Source organism: Octodon degus, unplaced genomic scaffold, assembly GCF_000260255.1.
Source record: "Octodon degus isolate 3935 unplaced genomic scaffold, OctDeg1.0 scaffold00039, whole genome shotgun sequence".
Classification (NCBI taxonomy): Eukaryota; Metazoa; Chordata; class Mammalia; order Rodentia; family Octodontidae; genus Octodon; species Octodon degus.
The window spans coordinates 13,968,779-13,974,637 of NW_004524615.1; the positions used below are offsets into that span (position 1 = coordinate 13,968,779).

At 44.9% G+C, this 5,859-nt stretch overlaps 1 pseudogene; it reads right to left on the reverse strand.

Annotated features, from left to right (window-relative positions):
* The window catches only part of LOC101580063, a 9,697-nt pseudogene continuing 3,838 nt past the window's right edge, over nucleotides 1–5,859 (reverse strand).

The following is a 5,859-nucleotide window of genomic DNA, read 5'->3' on the forward strand; positions in this document are numbered from 1 at the left end:
TTACCGGGGAAATGGGCTCCAATGGTTTTTCTGGCAATTGCTTTTTCTCTTCCCTGAACTGCCTTTATGTCCTTTGCTCATGGGCACACAGGGTGGCGCCTTACAGATGATGCCCAATTCCTCAATGGAGAGCTGGTCAATCTTGTTTAATATAGATACAAGGGGTATACACTGTTTCCTTCCACATCAATGAGGTCATCAGCTGTGGCATCACTACGCAAAGTTACGTCAGCATTATGAATTTTGCATTCAGCAAGAATGCTCTTCACAGTTTCAGCATCCTGCTCACTCTGAGGACAAGTGGCTGTGAGATCAGTGCCTTCCTTGTCTTTCTTCTTAAAGCCTGTGTTAGGAGGTTTGCTATTCAAGCGAACGCCAAAGCCTTCCAGCTCATTTTCAATTATCTTCTTGTGTCTCAAGGGTTTCAAGACATCCAGAACAATCAGGATCAAATTACATGTACGAGCCACTGCAATGACTTGACAACCTCTACTTTTCCCATCCTTGGCACCTTCAATGATACCTGGGAGATCTAGGAGCTGGATCTTGGCACTTTGTACCTGATGATGCCAGGCACAGTCATCAGAGTAGTGAACTCATAGGCTGCCACCTCACAATACACTCCTGCCAGGTTACTCAGCAGTGTGGACTTCCCCACAGATGGAAAACCCACAAATCCAATTCGCGTGTCGCCTGTCTTGGCCACATCAAAGCCTTCTCCTGGCCCACCACCACCACCTTTTGGTGTAATGAGTCCTCTGCGAAGCTTAGCAAGGTGAGCCTTAAGCAGCCCTAGGTGATGTGCTGTGCCTTTGTTCTTTTGAGTCTGAGCCATCTCAGCTTCGATCTCGGCAATCTTTGCTAAAGTGCTGATCGTGGTGGTAAGTCCAGGGGTATTCAGTAGCCTCCACCCTAGCTGTCTCCCCTCACCAGAAATTCTTAATATAGAAGTGATATCGGTTTATTTCAGCAATTCTTAAGATTACCCTATCAAATAGGATAACACAAAATTTAAAAAAAATATATGAGTAATTTAAAAGTTAGAACAGACATTTGGGAAAAGTTCTGGGATTTTTTGTTGTATAAAATTAAACACGCACAGGAAAATCAAGTAATTCCACTCCTGTGTATCTACCCAAGAAAAAATGAAAACATGTCCCCAAAAAGACTTGTCCAGAAATGTTCAACACAGCTATATTTAAAAATCTAAAAATGGGGAAACAAGGAAAACAAGCGTTGGTCCTCATGAGACTGGAGAAACAAACTGCAGTGAATTCCTACACAACCGACTTGCTACTCAACGATAAAAAGGAATAAACTACCCATACGTGCAACCGCCCGGGTGAATCTCAGACGTTTTGCTGAGTGAAAGGAACTTCATACATAGATAGTACACATTGTTTTTTCCATTTGTATGAAGTTCTACAGTGGGCAAACGAGAAACACATGGAAAATACCAGACTAGAGACTGCGTCTGAAAGACTAGTGTGGGTATTTGTTGAGAGAACATGTGAGAGAATGTTCTAGAACACTGGTAAGCTACCTTGCACTGATAGAAGTTTGGGTTGTACAGAAGAACCTGTCAAAATTTAGTAAATGTACACTTATAATTCACGCATCTTGCGTAAACATTATCTTAGGAGAAGTGAAACTAAATACACTTGTATAGTTCATGACTTATGTGCAGGAATATTTTGGTGACAAGAGCATATACCTTGAAGCACACTGACAGATAATGTTGACTGGTAGGGACATGACAAAGAAAATAAAATTAAGAATAGAGGGGGCTGGTGAGATGGCTCAGTGGTCTGAAGCACCTATTTAGAACAAGCTTAGCAAAGCACAGGGACCACGGTTCAATCCCCCAGCACCACATGCCAGCCCGCCCCGCCCCCTGGTGGGCTGAGCTGGCCACACACACACACACACACACACACACATAAATAAAATTATAAAAAAAAAAAATAGAGTCACCAAGACTCTAGATATTAACTATAAAATCCTTTCAACTTTTATTACAGAATCAAAATGTTGTGCATTTGTAGCTTTTATAGACTTTGAGAAATTCTCCTCACAGGTGGTTGTGATTTATATTTGTGTTGCTGCATCATCTAAGAATTTTCACTAGACACGGTGCACCTGTAATCCAAGCACTTGGGAGGCTGAGGCCGGAGGAGCTCTGTGGGTTCCCTGCACTACATAGTGAGACCCTGCCTCAAAAGTGAAAAAGCTTCCTCCTCTCCCACTGACTCACCCCAGGTGGAGTGGTCCCACTTTTAAGTTTCCTTCTGCTATCTGATGTTTAAAAAATATCTCAGGTCACTTTAGTGTGTTCTCACTTATGAACTTGGGAGCTTCTTCTTGTGCCTCAGAGTCTTTCATATCAATGATCAAATTTTTTTTGTGACCCACCAGCAGCAGAGGAGAAAGATCAGATGTCCCCAAGGCCTGTGGCTTCACCTACTCCACCAGAGACCCAATGAGTCAGCAATTCTTCAGAGGAGCAAGCAGGTAGAAGAGGTAGGAACAGGTGGAAGTCCCCGTCCTGGACAAAGGGGACTGACACTGTTTATATGTCCAAGAGGCCCTTATGGTCCACGTCTCATTCCCTCTGCTGATACTAACGTCATGCCCCCAATCTGGGAGCATATCCCGCAGATGAAAGCCACAAGAACAGAAGAATTAGGAGGTATTGTTCAAAATTACATTATAGCTGTAGAAGTCTACTGATATCCCTACATCTTTCTTTTTTTATGAGTTATTGATGGGCAATTATAACATCATTAGTCGTAATTAAAATACCATTTCATACTTTTCAAATTTTCTTACATTAAGTTATACCAACCTGAGCTAATTATGTGAAACATTCTTTGAGACTACGCTTCTACATATAGAGACTTAACACTTGGGACATTTTTTCTACCATCTAAAGAAAAAAATTCCTGACCTGCTCTACTGTTCCTCCAATGCTTTCTCTGACTTGGGAATTTTTATGTGTTTCTATTCTTATTTAGCTCAGTTTCTTTCTGTGTAATTAGAAGACCTAATAAGGATTTTCTAATGGCATCTGGTCTGTCCACCGGGCTCTTCGCTGGACACAGATTATCAATCTTTCCTGTTTTAAAACATTTCAAAGAAAGACCTTCCGTGTTCTCAGTATTTCCCCCTTTCTGTATTTCTGGTCTGGTCACTAAAATCACTTTCTACCACCTGTCACCTGAAAATGACCTCATTGACCATCTTCATGTAATTTGAGGCTGATTACACCTAAATTTTTTTCAATTCTCATGAATTAGTCATCAAAACAGATTCACAGTGTAATTGACTTGTGACTTTGAATATTTTTTTCATGATGGTATTAACAGACTTTGAATATTTCCTATGGTGGAAACACTCTATAATCATTTCCCATTTAAATAGCTATTTCCAAATTCAGGCATGAAAGAAACAGCATTTAAAACGAATCTTTATTCTAAACCTCATGCCAGCTGACAGGAGGAAACTTAACTGCAGCCTCTGGGGATTTAGTTACCGCTTCTCCTGTACCCCTCTAAGGAGTGCACAGCCCTGGATCTCAGGCAGCACTGGGTGGCAAGAGGCCCTGTGAGACCACATCAGTGCTCTGGCCTGGGTGTCAGGTTGAGGCGACTCCTCGGTGGAGTCTGTGCCCCACGTGGGTGAAGCTGGGGACCGCAGGAGAGGGGGTGCCTGCTGCCAGTGAAACCACAAACTCTTGTTCCACTTTTTTTTTTTTTTTTTTAGGGAAGGGTCTACAGGGTGTTCTGGGTCTTACTACTAGATCGGACTCATATGATCCACCTGTTTACAGCCTCCCAAGAGCTGGGATTATAGGCGGCGCCACAATGCCCAATCTTAGTTTCCCTCTCAGCACACCCTGGGGATGGGGCCAGCACGGCAGGCCTGGGTGGAACTCCTGGCCTCTGTGCCTGCTTGCAGGTGCTTTAATCCTCTGAGCTATTTGGCTAGCCCTCTTTCCAGTTTTTAATTTGTAAAATGTGTCTGTGATGCTGGCGGCTGAGCCCGGAGGCTCACACATCCTGGGCAAGCGCTCACCGCTTTGCAGGTGCTGCCCCCAGTCCTTTTGTGATCACAGAGAACCTAGGCAGGGGCTCCGCTCTGGGAAGCCTGAGCATCTCAAACAATGTCCCGGCTGCTTTCCTTGTCACCCCAATCACTACCAGGTGAAGGTAGGCAGGCGAGGAATGAGTCTTAGGACTCCCATGGTCAGAGGTGAGGAAATGAGGAGGAATGAGAGCCGCTGGTTTTCGGGCACTAAGTCACCCAGAGTAAGTGTGCGGTGTCTCCAGAGCCACTTCCGGAAGCCTCAGGTTGTTGTGCCTCTTTGATTTTTAATTGGGTGCTGAATTGTGGCTCTTCTACTATGAAGGCAACCTCCATGTCTTTGTTTCTAGGACTTCCATTGCAGATTACCAAGGGGCCCGAAACAGAAATGTGTTTCAGCTCTGGAGGCTGGAAGTCTGAGGTGAAGGTGCTGCTGGGTGGCTTCTCCTGAGGCCCCATCCCGGGCTTGCTAGATAGGTGGCTGCCCGTGTCCTCACATGGCCTTCCTTCCCTTGGTGTGTCTGTGTCCAAATCTCTTCCAAAGATGCCAGTCCTGTTGGATTTTATTACTTCATTTACATTTAATGACCTCTTTAAAGGTCCTGTCCCCAAGTACTGTCATATTCTGGGGGTTGGGACCCAAGAAGAAGTAGTCACAGCTGGGTGTGTCGGTGCATGCCTGTAATCCCAGAACTCCGGAGGCTGAGACAGGAGGATTGCCAAGAGTTTGAGGCTAGCCTGGGCTACATAGTGAGTTCAAGCCCACCTGCTGAACTGCATAACAAGACCCTGTCTCAAAAAAAAAGTAGCCACGAAACTTTCCACTCCTTCCACGAGCGAGACAGAGGCACGCTAAGCCTTCCTGGTAAGGGGACTCTGTCTTCTGGGGACACTGCAGGGGCACACGAGATGGTCCCAAATTTTGCCTTTGGTGCTTGGGCATTTTGTTCAATGGGGCTGGGAAGGTGTGACCAGTATCAGGAGAGGCGGCGATAGATGGGCAAGTGTCAATTCCTTAGCTCCACAGCTGCCAAACACCACCCTGCGACTCTTACCCAGGAGGTGAATCTGACGTGACTCCATGCCAAGGATTCAACCTCAGAAATGCTGAGAAATTCATGTCCTGCAAGGAGGACTCATGAGACAGGACAAGTTTGTTTCAGTCATGAATTTGGCCAAGTCCCTTAGCCTCTCTACCTCATCACTTTGTCAGTAAATGAACACAACATCCTTTGCTTTTGTGCAACCTCAACTGGTATTTTTTTCCCTATGGCAGAAAATCAGGGGCCCAGGGAGCCAGCTCAGCACTGGAGCCACTGAAACCTAGGCCCGTGGCCTGTGAGGTGGGGACCCGACTTTGTGCTGCCAACTCCTTGTGGTGCTCGGAGGGGACCAGCAAGTCTTATAAGTCTCTGCTCCCAGGTATCTGAGAAAGTGGCACTAGAGAACAGCACAGAGACCAAAGGAAATCACCAGAAAACCAAACAAAGCCAAACTGAAACAAAATCTGGAATCTGATCCCCACCTTCTAATCCTGGCCAGAAAAAAATAAAAGAAAAACTCTGAGATTCAGTAGAAGAGGTCTGATGAAGGAAGTTCCTAAAATAGGTACTTTCTCATTATTAGATTTGGAAAATTTGATGTCTATAAGGCAAAGTACAGTAACCTCCCTTCACCCATAATTTTATTTTCCATGGCTTCAGAAAACCGGGATCAAGAAGTTCTCTTAGGAGTTTTGTCTTGGCTGGCAAGGTGATCTTGAGCATCTAACTGTAT